Source organism: Gossypium arboreum, chromosome 9, assembly GCF_025698485.1.
Source record: "Gossypium arboreum isolate Shixiya-1 chromosome 9, ASM2569848v2, whole genome shotgun sequence".
Lineage (NCBI taxonomy): Eukaryota > Viridiplantae > Streptophyta > Magnoliopsida > Malvales > Malvaceae > Gossypium > Gossypium arboreum.
The window spans coordinates 33,206,606-33,220,947 of NC_069078.1; the positions used below are offsets into that span (position 1 = coordinate 33,206,606).

At 36.4% G+C, this 14,342-nt stretch overlaps 1 non-coding gene across 1 annotated transcript; it reads right to left on the reverse strand.

Annotated features, from left to right (window-relative positions):
- Nucleotides 1–323: 323 nt before the first annotated feature.
- On the reverse strand, nt 324–430 carry LOC128281050 (small nucleolar RNA R71). The gene has a single exon (XR_008271266.1). It is a non-coding gene; the product is annotated as a small nucleolar RNA R71 (small nucleolar RNA).
- Nucleotides 431–14,342: the final 13,912 nt, after the last annotated feature.

Genomic DNA, 14,342 nt, shown 5'->3' on the forward strand with positions numbered 1-14,342 from the left:
TGAATCGAGTATAGTTAGACCTGCTATTGCTGCAAATAATTTTGAACTGAAACCTAACACGATTCAAATGATACAACAGTTTGTTCTGTTTGATGTTTTGCAGGATGAGGATTCAAACACTCATTTAGCGAATTTTCTAGAATTCTGTGGCACCTTCAAGATCAATGGCATTTCTGACGATGCCATTCTCCTTCGGTTATTTCCCTTTTCATTGTGAAATAAGGCTAAACAGTGGTTGAACTCATTACCACAAGGGTCAATCACTACTTGGGAACAAATGACCGAAAATTTTTGCTTAAATATTTTCCGCCGGCTAAAATAACAAAGTAAGGAATGATATCTCTTCTTTTGTGCAGATGGGTTTAGAAACACTTTATGATGCATGGGAGAGATACAAAGACTTATTGAGAAGGTGCCCTTACCATGGGCTACCTCTATTGCTATAGGTTCAGACTTTTTACAATGGTGTGAACCCCTCAACAAGGCAACTAGCAGCCGCCGATGGAACTTTAAACAACAAAACACCAGACGAGGGTTATGAATTTATTGAAGAGATGTCACTGAATAACTATCAGTGGCAAGTCATGCGAACAAAACCAACGAAATTAACCGGTGTTTTCAACCTAGATCCAGTCACCATGTTATCAAATCAGGTAGAACTCTTAAATAAAAAGAGTGATGGTTTGTATGGTTCTACTCAGGTACATCCAGTGATGAGGTGTGATTCAATTGGAGGAGGAATGCACAACACAGATTATCCATCCTTCAACCCTGGTACCGATGAGGAGAAAATAAATTATATGGGTAATAATCCTCGACCTCAAAATAATCCCTTTAGTAACACTTACAATGCAGGTTGGAGGAATCACCCAAAATTCTCATAGGGAGGCCAAGGAAATCAGAGACCACCACCCCCTCCAGGCTTTCAGCTAACTTACCAGTAAGAGAAAAAGTTGAACCTTAAAGAGATGCTAAAAAAATTCATCTTGGTGTCAGAAACACATTTCCAAAACACCAAAATAGTGCTTAAAAATCAGCAAGCATCAATTCAAGGTCTCGAGAATCAAATAGATTAGCTTGCTAAGCTGATCTCAGAAAGACCACAAAGTAGCTTGCCCAGCAACACCGAGGCTAACCCAAGAGAGTAGCTTCATGCGATTATTGTTCAATATGAAGAAGGGTTAGTTGAGCCTAAACCAGAACCAAGGCAAGAAACAATAGTAAGTTAAGATAAGGTGGATGAAAGCCAGAACAAACAAAAACTGGTAAGTAGAGAACACACACCTCGCGTGCCATACCCTAAGACGACAAAGAAAGACCACACAAATAAACAGTTCGGTAAATTTCTTAACATTTTAAAAAAGTTACATATTAACTTACCATTTATTAAAGCTTTTTTGCAGATACCCAACTCGGTTAAATTTGTAAAGGAGCTTCTGGAAAACAAATGAAAGTTAGATGATTCATCGCATGTAGAGTTGAATATAGTTTGCTCGGCTATGTTGCATAATAAACTACCCAGTAAATTGAAGAATCTAGGGAGTTTTACTATTCCTTGTTTAATTGGTAATTTAGCTATTAATAATGCTTTGGCCGACTTAGGGGCGAGTTTTAATGTCATGCCCTATAAAATGTTTAAGCAATTAGGTCTTGGGAAGCCCAAATAAACTAGGATGAGTATACAGTTGGCAGATAAAACTATTAGGTTTCTTAGGGGTATTGTTAAAGATGTGCTTGTTAAAATTGACACATTTATATTCCCAGTCGATTTTGTTGTCTTAGACATGGATGAGGACAATGACATACCCTTAATTCTAGGTAGACCATTTTTAGCAACTGCTAGAACTATTGTTGATGTTGGTACAGGAGAACTAACGCTTCGTGTAGGCGATGACACGATTAAACTTCAAGTTCATGATTCCGCCAGACTATTTAGTGATCGAGATAACATAACGAATTCTTTCCATGAGAATAACATCTTGTCTCAAACTTCTATGCAGGAAATCCCTAGGGATAAAGTGATGGAGCCACAAAAAACTCTTGAGGAATGAAGATTACAAATCGAGGAACTAGATGAATGGCGGACAAAAGTTAAGGAGAAACCGAGAATACATGATGAACTAAAGCAGTGTCATGATAAACTTAAAGGTGAATCGAATCAACTGAAGGTCAGAGACAAAGTACTTTTAAATGAAGCAGACCCTCGTGTTGCCACTTTTGAACCTAATAGAGAAATCCCTTTTGCCGTACTCAACGTTTTCCCATACAGTATAGTCGAGGTAACTCATTCTAAATTTGGCATTTTTAAGGTAAATAGTACACGTCTAAAACCTTATATTGATAAGATTGATAGCAGGAATGAGGAGTTTCAACTCCTCGAACCACCATGACCGTGCAAATAAGATGTGAGTCGAGCTTAGACTATAAATAAGTGCTTCTCGGGAGGCAACCCGAGCACTAACATCACTAACCAATTTATTTTATCTATTTTTCATGTTTTTTATGCAGGTACATTGACCCACACGGCCTGGGCACACAGATGTGTCTTTGGCTGTGTGGAAACAGGGCTGAAATTTCCTAAAAATCGACATGCACAGGGTCTGCGATAAATCCACACGGCCGTACAACACGGCTGAGGGAAGTACACGGCCTGGACACACGGACGTGTCCTAGGCCATGTGAAACTTGGAGCTTAAATTTTCAAATTTTAAACAAGTTAGAAAGCTACATGAGCAAGGCACACGGCCATATGTTCGGACACAGGGGAGTGTGGGATGCCACACGGGCATGGGAGAAGTGAAGGACATAACACACGGCCTGACAACAAGGGTGAGTCCCAGGCCGTGTGATGAATGAGCATTTAATTTTCGTGACAAACACGGGCTAACCATGATCCACACGGGTGTGTGACACGGCCGTGTGGCCCAACACAGGTCTCACACGACCGTCTCCCAATTTAAACCCTAATTCCCTTTTCATTTTTCCCTATTTTATCTTTTTCTCCTCTTCTCAGCCCCTAGCCACCGCAGCTTTTATCCTCGTCCTTTGAGCAGCCCTAAACCCCCTACTGTCACACACTTGAAGCATCTCTCTCCCTTCTATGCCTACACCAAATCATCGCCCCTTCTCCCTTTCCTCCCCTTACGTGCAAACACCTACACCCTATGAACCCAATCCGACCACCCATCCTCTCAACCACTAGCACCAAACCATCCTCACCCTTCCCCATTTTGCGCACCACCGTTGACCACCTAGCTGCCGTCCACTCAAACCATAACAGTAGATTTTCAATATTCTTGATTTTCATTATGTTTTTCTTTATTATTTTATTCTATTTTAATGATTTACTAATATTTTTTTATTTTTCTAGTATTCGTTTGGTAATTTCTACCTCTTATTAACAGTAGATTTGATTCTTGTTTTTTTTCATTTGCTTCCCTTACTATTTTAATCATAGGTTCTTTTGATATATTTGTAGATTTAGTTAGTTGTTAATGATGTTCAGTTTGTCTTTAGTGTTTATTTGTTTTCATTATTCGGTGCATTGGCTTTTCCCTTTTTACTATTATTATTGCTAATTAGTTTAGTATACTGTTAGTTTAGATTCACATTCTGTTAGTTTTTACATGTTAGGGTAATAGTGCATATAGGACTAAATTTTCCGTCTTGACCATTTTTGTTATCATACTAGAGTCTTCTCAGTCACATTTTTGTCTTATTCACATGTCTCCTCCTAAGCTTTTCGATGTATTTGATTGGTATTATTTATTCTGATTTTATTCATATTGAAATGTTTTCTTTTTCAGGTACATCATGACGAACACACGAGGCAAATCCAAGGTAGCAGTCCCTGCTTCAAAAAAACGGAAGGATCCTGGCACAAGTTCTTCGAGCGCCTCAACCGAAGCTTGTCACCTTCTGCTTCGATTTTTGTTAGGCCCACAGGATGACTTGTTTCAGCTTATTCGAGTATGACCATTAGGAGTGGGCCGTTGTATTGATTGGGCCGCCTTGGAGTAGGTCCAACTTGCCCACCTTGTTTGATTCCATCTCGCCACTGCCCGGTGGGATCGGTTCTTTGCAATTCTCTAACCCACCTATTCGGAGCTTACCTTGGATTTTTGCACTACTTTCCATCTACGACATGTGATGAATACCCATGATGAGGCCGGTACTATCACTTTTAGACTTGGTGGACCCGTAAGACACATGAGTGTACAAGAGTTTGGAGTTGCTTTGGGCCTCTACACAGAAGAGTTTATGGCTTTCGAGGTTTTTCTACATCTTCACCGACACATACACCACTCGCCCTCCTGCTGTTGGGCCGACCTTGTAACACCCCTTACCCATATCCAAGGTCGGAACAGGGTACGAGGCATTACCAGACTTAACCGTACACATAGATGAAAACTGGGCCATAAAATTTCATTTAATTCAAAACTTTTCGAACACATGCATAGACTCATATTTAAAGACATATAACATGGCATAAGTGAGCACTTACACATCCATAATCATGCAATAACATGTCATTCACTTTCAACATATTTGCTTACCATCTTGTATATAATATACAGTCTTACATTAACTAGAACTAGACATGCTAAACCTTATTCTCATTTTATACCATCATAATGTAGTTACCAATTTGTCCATTAAACATCTATATTCAAGGCGACACTACTCATTTCCATTTAATTCATGATCCACTGGCCAGCATTTAACATACCTGATGTATTACCAATCATGCATAACAAACAAAGCTAACTATATCATCACATCAAAACATAGGACATGGCATGATTAATTAAACTTATAAACCATAATGGATAATGACCACATCTCATGATCATATACGATAACTCAATGCAGATTGATACGTATGGTCAAATTCATAATAATACATATCACAAAACAACTTCATATACATGCCACTCACTTGATATTTCTAATATTTGAATTAATTCTCACAAAAATGATAGTTTGATAGTGTGATTTTGCCTCCGATGATCTCCAACCCCGAGCTGACCTGTAAATACTAAGAAATGGAGAGGATGGGTAAGCTTTACACTTAGTAAGTCCATATGAAGTTAATAAGCAATTACTAACATGCTTTTCAAGATAAAACATTATAATTGTACAATTACACATGTTCAGGTTAAGCCGTTTTATCGAGTTACAGTTACTAAATCATTCATATATGGAGATACAAAACTCCAAATTTAGTTTTGTTAATTTGATTGAAACTAGACTCATATACCTTTCTCCTATAAAATTTCCAGAATTTTTGGTTTATCCAATTAGTACAATTTATTCATTAAAGTTTCCCCTATTTTGCTATCCAATAGTTATGACCTCTCTTCACTAATAATTATTCATCTCATATTTCGGGACTTGGATGATGTTCCTGTCCATTCGTCCTGAAAGTAGACTCATTGAGGATTCTATTCATATAAATTATAACTCATAATTATTTTTGTATAGTTTTTAACGATTTTTCCAAGTCAGGACAGGGGATCTCGAATTCATTCTGACACTGTCTCACAAAAATTAGAATATCACATAATATAGAACTCTTTTGCTCCCCTTGTTTCTTTTATATGAAAATAGACTCATTAATATTTAATTCCATAATTTTTTTGAAATTTAATTCAACTTACACAATGTTTGGTGAATTTTCAAAGTCATGCAACTGCTGCTGTCCAACACTGTTTTACTACTAAAATTCACTCTTACATAATTTCAGTTAATCCATTTTGTCTTATCGAAGTTCACTCAAATATCGAGCACATTGCTCATAATTTTCATAAACATATACCTGCACTTATTCATCATATAATCATGTTCACATGTATTTTTACTTAATCGATTTTCCCGTTGAACTCTTCGGAATAATAACTGATACTCAGTTGCCTGCACATATTTTCACACTTGTAGACAAGGCTATTTGGTACGCATAGTAGCCTGCACTTAGTACTACACATGCGACCAATTATCCGGTACACATAGTAGCTTGCACTTAGTACTACACACGTGACCTAACCATCTGATACACGTAGTAGCCTACACTTAGTACTACACACGTGATCGAAGTTATCGGGTACGCATAGTAGCCTGCACTTAGTACTACACATGCGACCAATTATCCGGTACACGTAGTAGCCTGCACTTAGTACTACACACGTGACCCCACAATAGATCATTCGTATCGTTTCTATTTCAAAGGCTCAACCAGGAAATTCCGCACTTTCCAACATGTTTACAAATTTATTCATAGTCCTTTTTCAATTTGCAATTTACAACAAATAATCGTTCTATAAGCAACCACATTTCATATGATAACAAAATATAATAAAATAAAAATAATCGATAAATTATTTACGTACAAACTTGTCAAAATCTCATCAAGTACAACCGTGTAGCAATTCATACAACCCATGTAATAGTAATTTAACATTCAATTCATGTAACAATAATTTGTCATTCAATTTCACATGACACAACGAGCATCACATTTTCCATATCATGCACACCATCCATCAACTTCTCCTAAACATATTAAATCATACAATTTATGCCATAAAAATAGAAAATTACAATTCAAGTATGGTATTGCATTATTATTAACACACGGACTTACCTCGTATACGAAAATGGCCATTTTTACCATTTTGTCCATAATTTGGTATTTTGCTGATTTTAGTCTGAATTTCAATTTTCCTTACTCTATCATTACAAATATAGCCTAATTAGGAGTCACATTATTCTAATTAACCCAAAATCATATTTTGGAAAAATTACAATTTTGCCCCTAAACTTTTTCAAAATTACATTTTTGCCCCTAGGCTCGTAAATTAAACTTCATCCTATTTTCTTATGTTTTATGACATGCTGATCATTTTTCTCTTATATAGCAACATCCAATTCACACTCTAACATGTACTTATGAACATTAGGTATTTTTACCGATTATGTCGTTTTACTCGTTTTCACGTAAAATTGCTTAGTAAAAGTTGTTTAACACAATTTCAAGCTTCATATTCTACCATAAAAATCAGAATAAACACATTTCACCTATGGGTATTTTTCCAAATATAAACCCTAGGTTAAATTATTGCTAGAATAAGCTTATCCAAGTTACCAGGATTTTGAAAAATGTAAAGAACTTCAAAAACGGGGCTAAGGAGCACTTACAATCGAGCTTGGGAGTTTGAAAAAACCTTAACCATGGCTGTTGTTGGTAGAAACAGTTGAATGAAGAAGATGATAGCTAATTTGGCTTATTTCCCCTTTTAATTCTTTTAATTATTAGTTTACCAAAATAACCCTAACTTAAAAATATTTTATTACACTCATTTCATGTCTATTTTTGTCTAGAAATTAACCAATGGTCTAATTACCATTTAAGGACCCTCTATTTAAAATTTCATAACAATTGGACACCTCTAGTATGTAGAATTCAACTTTTGCACTTTTTACGATTTAGTCCTTTTGACTAAATTAAGTGCCCGAATGTCAAAATTTTTGAACGAAATTTTCACGAAATTAGTCCGTGAAATCGTAGACCATAAAAATATAATAAAAATAAAATTTTCATTGTCAGATTTGTGGTCCCGAAACCACTATTTCGACTAGGCCAAAAATTAGGGTGTTACAAACCTTACGATGAGTACTGTTCCCTATGACGCAAGTCACTCAAAGGCGACTTCTCTTCCCCCAGAACTATGCTACATCCATGTTATCTTGGCTCATACCCTGACTGGGAGGAGAGAGAGCACTAGCGTCGTTAGCACCACCTATGCTTACTTCTTATGGAGCATTACGACTGGTCATGTATATGATTTGGCATACTTGATTGCCCTTGCTTTTCGCCACCAAACAGACCGCCCTAGGAGGGGCTCCATCTGCCTTGGCCCCTACGTGACTCGCCTTGCTCGACACTTCAGCCTCTTCGACACTCTAGAGATGTCATCAACACTCACACTAGTAGGACAGATGTCTCCTCAGGGAATTTCTAGTATGATCCACATGAGGATGATAGAGCGACGCCGTTGCTTCGACCCCCCTCAGTACAGACTCGTTCACTCTGATGACCAGGATGAGCCAGAGGATATTACTGATGATGTCCTTCCCCTTCACGAGGACCCACACCCATCGCCACCACCGAGTCATCGACCTCTTGTAGCCACCTTGTCTAATTTATCCGAGTGAGTCACTCCTTCGAGAAACAGTGTTTTGAGTAGTTCCACAGCATCGATGCCACTCTTTGATAGATTTTCCATCACCTTCACATCTCTCCTTCAGCACCGTCGACCCACGAGGCATCCAATAATGAGGACCTTTGAATCCATTTATTTTATATTATTATTATTAATTTTAATTTTCTTTTATTTAAATTTGAAGACTTATGTTTTATATTTTGAACTATGTTTATTTTTATGGTTATTATCGAGTAATCCCTTCATTCTCTTTCACAGTTGTGTTTATTTTCTTATTAGTAACTCAAAATCATGCCTTTCATTGGCCTTATCGACAATTCTAGCTTTCGCTATTCCAAGGATTTCATCCAAAAATTCAGGGCAGTTTCGCTTCTCTCCCTCTCTTCTGATATCATGCATATATTGTTATTATCTATTTTTGTACATTTAGGACAATGTACATCTTAAATGTGGGGAGGTTATTTATATGATTATTAGAAAATCCCTAAATTTTTATCTCGTTCTCAAATAATTTTCTTATATTATTATTAGAGTGAATTCTAATTGATTTATAATTTTTATTCATGTGTTTTGAATTAAACAATAGGAAATTGTGCATTGATTGTTTAAACCTTAAGACATTAGAGAAGCAAGCATGATAAGTTGACTCTTGAGAATTGAAATTGCTAGGTTGTTTCCCTGAATTGAAGTATTATCTTGAAGTTTCGAATTTACAGGATTGACATCAAATACCCACAATTTTTGTGAGATTTTGAGCCTTTTAGAGCATATATCTTTCTTGGTCACTTATTTTATTGGTTATAAGTGTGTCAACATTGATTTATTATTCTAGAACTTGTTTCGATTATGCATGTCAAGACTACATCTTTGATTTGATGTACTAAAATGATAAAGGCACTTAGGTTTTAACCCATTTACCCCATAAAAAGCCTACCCACATAATTGACCCTTAGTAAACTCCTTTGAGCCTTAACCATTGTTTCTTGATTTTCCCCTTAATGTTAACCCACAACTTAACCCTTTTTGATTCGTTAAGAATTTCTCCCTTTTTATTGAATCCCTTTTTATCGAGATTTGATTTGATTAGTTACCTAACTATGTTCATCCATTTCAGTGCTGAATTATACTTTCCATTATTGTACTTGTTCTTATTCTTTAAAAAAACCGTATAATTACATACTGTTAGAAAAAGCTCAGATAAGTTAAAGTTATATTATTGAGAAAAAGCTCACTTCATTAGTTTGGGCAGTTGTTTGTAATTCAGTAATTAGCTTTATTTTTCTAAGTTTGGAATTTATTAAATTAATCTCGATTCTAACCCTCTTTTTTAACCTTTATCCATACTTCTGACCCAAGCCCCATTACCCCAAGTCCCATTACAACCCTATTAAAGACCTTTTGATTTGTGTATCGTCTCATTTATAATGGTGGAGATTTGATTTTCATGCAAGCCTATGGTAATAATTTTTCATGTCTGACTATTGAGTGCTTAATTATTGGACCTTAAACACTTTGATTGATTTGAGTGAATCTTCAGTGAGGGTGTCAACCCTTGCCAATTTGGAATTAAAGGTAATTATTTAGATAAGGGGAGATACCTATGATTTTATGATTAAATGCTCAACTTAGATTGTTTGAAACTTTGATGTTCTTTTAGTTGAAATTATCAATGTATGATTACTTGCGGATTATTTCGAAACATTATTGATGAGAATTATAAGTTAAGAAGAATTAATTTTAATTGTGAGTTGAGAATGTTGCTTGAGGACAAGCAAATGCTTAAGTGTGGGGATATTTGATAAACCATAATATATATATTTTTACCCCATGCTTGGCATATTTTTGGAAGGTTTATCATACGATTTAATGAATTTGATGCTCCTAATCCTTTAATTTCATGTTTTATACTCAGGAGAGCTTAGGATAGCAAAACGAGCAAGAAGCCAAAAAACGGATAAAATGGGCCAAATTCAGTGTTTCACACGCCTGTGTGTGACACACGGGCAGGCCATATGCCCGTGTGTGACACACGGGCAGGCCATACGCCCGTGTGTAATGACCATGTCGACTAAAAACCAACTCAAAATTACACATGGCTTGAGCACCTTCACACGGGTCTGGCACATGGCCGTTTCTCTGTCGAGCCCAAGTCTAATTCTACTCGAAAAAGGCTAATTTTTAGGGTTTTGAAGCATTCCAAAGTCTATATAAACACCCTAGAAGAGGACCAAAAGGGGCACGCAGAGGAGAAAGCAGAAAATACTCGAAGACAGCCATCAGAATCAACTAGGAAACAAGATCTACTTCAAGACTAAAGATCTCCATTCAATTTCCTGAGAAGTTCTTTGGGTTTCTTTATATTTTGTTGTTTTCCCAATTTTGAGATGTTTTCCTCTATCATTATGAACTAAACTCCTTAAATACCTGAGAGAGATGAAACCTAAGATAGATCTAATTACTATTCGAATTATATGACAAATACTTATTCTTATTCTTAATTATGTGTTCTTAATTCTTACTTATATATTTCAGGATATTAATTCAAGTCTGATGTGCTTATTCAGTGGAGAAAAAGTCCCTGTTTAAAGAGTAGATCTTCCATAATTAAGTGGAGTTGCATACAATCCTAGACATAGGACGACATAAATCTGCCGGATTAGAGTCAAATCTAATAAGGGAATCCATAGATCGAATTAATGTGACAATAGGGGTTTTAATTAGAAAGAGATTTCAGTTAATCAACCTAGAGTCAGTTGTTTTTAGTCTCGAGAGAGATATTAACATAAATCAGGGATTTCTACGGATTAAGTCAAGTGAATAAATCATCTAATTTTGAGGTAATAAGTGTAGTCTAGGTGGATTCTTCCTTGGGTATTGACTTCTCCATCGGTTTTCCAACAGTATTTTCCAACTTTTATCTCTGTCGTAATCTTAGTCAATTAAATAATTAGTCTTAGTTTAAAACATCCCTTAATTCTTAGGCTAGATAATAAAGAGATAATAATTACTAATACTTTTAGTCCTTGTGGATATGATATTTCCGGTCTCACCATAACTATACTACTGTTCGATAGGTGCGCTTGCCTTAGTCAAATTTTTAGTTAGTTTAGTGACCATCACACGCTGGGGTGGCGGTCAAAGCCACTAAGGTTCTAAGTAATCATGTTAATAAAAATGCATCTCATGCTCAATTTAAATGATTTGTTGTTTGAATGTGTGAATCTAGCACTGTTTCCATATTTGAATTATCAAAAGTAGCTAAAGACATAACTAAGACCTCGAAAGGAAAAGGGATGGAAAAGGTGGTTTGTAACACCCCGAACCCGAGACCATCGCCGGTGTCGGACACGAGGGGTTAGCAAGCCAAGTTCACTTGTTTTGCCCATCCATTGGACATTTCCAGTCAGGCTGGAAAAACTGCGTCACTGTCGTCTTAAAAATCATATCTCGAGTTTCAAAACTCAGAAACTGGTTTCGTAAATTTTCCCTGAATTTAGACTCATATATCCATCCATGGATTTATTTCTAGAATTTTTGGTTGGGCCAATTGGTACAGTTTATTAGTTAAAGTCACCCATGTTACAGGGATCGACTGCTCTGACCTTCGCGTGGTATAACTTGAATATCTCTCTGTACAGGGCTTTAATGCTGATGCCGTTTGTTTCTAATGAAACTAGACTCAAAATGGAATCTGAAAATATATGGTATGTCTCCTAATTCTTTTTGGATAATTTATAGTGAATTTTTAAAGTTGCGACAGGGAACCCAGAAACCATTCTGGCCCTGTCTCACAATAACTTTAATATATCTTAACCTGTAACTCCTATGACCATTTCGTTTCTTCCATAAGAAAATAGACTCATCAAGGTTCATTTACATAGCTTATTCACTATTTAATTCCATTCCTATGAATTTTGGTGATTTTTCACATTCACGCCACTGCAGCTGGCAGCATCTGTTTTTAAGGTAGGGCTTACCTATTTGGTAGTCTCCATAACTCAACTAGTCTTGCCATACATAGGTTCATATATGATCATTTTAACCATGCCAATGGCTGATCATATGACCAACATTCCTATTTCCAAGCCATAGCCACATCATGATACCAAATATATATATACAAACCACAATTAGTCTAAGTTCATGCTTCCCTTTTCGAGCCATTTTCTCATGGCCGTACATACTTACATTACAACATATTTAACAAACATGAGGTAGTCCTATACATGCCATCTCAAGTTCAACCAAAATTTATACCAAAATGGAGGCTTGATAGTGTGGATGACTTCGACTTCAACGATCCCAAATCCGATTGCTTGAGCGAAATCTAAAAAAAACGAGAGCCAAAGCAACGGGTAAGCATTTTTATGCTTAGTAAGTCTCAAGGAATATAATCAACTCTAATTACAGCAATACATTCACATAGCCAAATGCATCATTTCATTTATACACATTCTTACTTCACACTTCATCATTATATAATTTCACAAAGTATCAATCAATTCATTAGTCGATTGAGCGAATGTTGCTCAAACATGTCGACTTTCAATGCACATATAACGTACCTTATCCTTTGGGCTTTTCGAGTGTACTGATTGAATTCATTACAGCAACCAACACTCACCTCCAGCCCAAGATTCTTCGGAATATAACCGGATATAATCACGTGCACAAATGCCTTCGGGTCTTAGCCCGGATAGAATAACTCGCACGAATGCCTTCGGGTCTTAGCCCGGATATAGCCACTAGCACAATTGCCTTGGGTCTTAACCGGATATAATTTCAGCATAATTGTCTTCGGGCTTAGCCGGATATCATTCAATTTCTCATGCACACATACATCAATAATCATTGGACATTCATATTTCATTTTCGTTACTAAGGCTCAAACACAATTATAATCATTAGCATATTCGCCGGGACTTAGCCCGGTGGAATTCAAATACTCATACACACATAATCAATAATCATACACATCCATATTTCATCTCACATAATTCAAGTAAGGTCACTTCTTGAGGACTTACCTCGGATGTTGTCGAACGGCTTTTTCGGCTATTCGATCACCTTTTCCTTCCCTTGTCCAATTGTGGCCCTCTTAGCTCTTGAGCTAATTCAAACAAATTCAATTTATTAAAACCTCATTGTGCTTGCTTATGGCCGAATATGACAAGGATTTTAAATGGTCATATGGCCACTCTTTAGCTTGAATACACAATGGTCATGCACATTTTATACTACATCAAGCAATTCAATACAATTTATTTGAGCATCAAGGAAATGCTAAGGCCTTCAATAGGCTACCCAAGGCCGAATATTCATGTACATGTTGAGGTCAATTTTGCACTTGATACCTCACAAAAACAGCATGCAATTTACTAATTAATGCTTTGCACATTGTGGCCCAAAACTTATAATATAGCATCAAGCACTTATATGTGTGCTAGGCCGAATTGTGCTTGCAATTTCACAAGCATTCTTCCACATTTTCTTCTTTAAACCAATATATTCATCACTTAGTTCATAACCAAACATAATGTGCAATCATATATATGCATATATGAGCATGGCCGAATTTTCAAGGTGTCCATAGCCATCCAAAACACAAATTTTTAACTAACATGCAAGAAGCATGAATCATGCTCAAGAATGCATCATCATCAAGCTTCACACTTAGCATGCAATGGCTTTATCACTATAACAACTTTGGCCAAATACCATTTCCATGGCATAACAAAGATTTGAGCCATGGCTAACATGCACATCAAGTTAGCAACCAAAACATGCATGAAACTCCCAACACAACCTCATACATACCTTAATCTTGATGCAAATTTAGCCAAATCACCTTCTAGATCTCTTCTAAACAAAGGAAATGAAGCAAAATCCTTCTTCCTCTTAGTATTTTCGGCCAAAAGGGAGAGAGCAAGCATGAACAAATTTTTTGTTTTTCTCTTCTTGGTTGCACGGCAATGGGGTATGCTACTCTCTCACACACATTTTTTTTCATTCTTTTCTTACCCATGCTTATTTGTTTACTATTTCTCCCTAATGCCCAACAAAACATGTTTCATGACATGTTTAACCCATATCTCTTTGTCATGGGCGGCCATTACTTGTAAA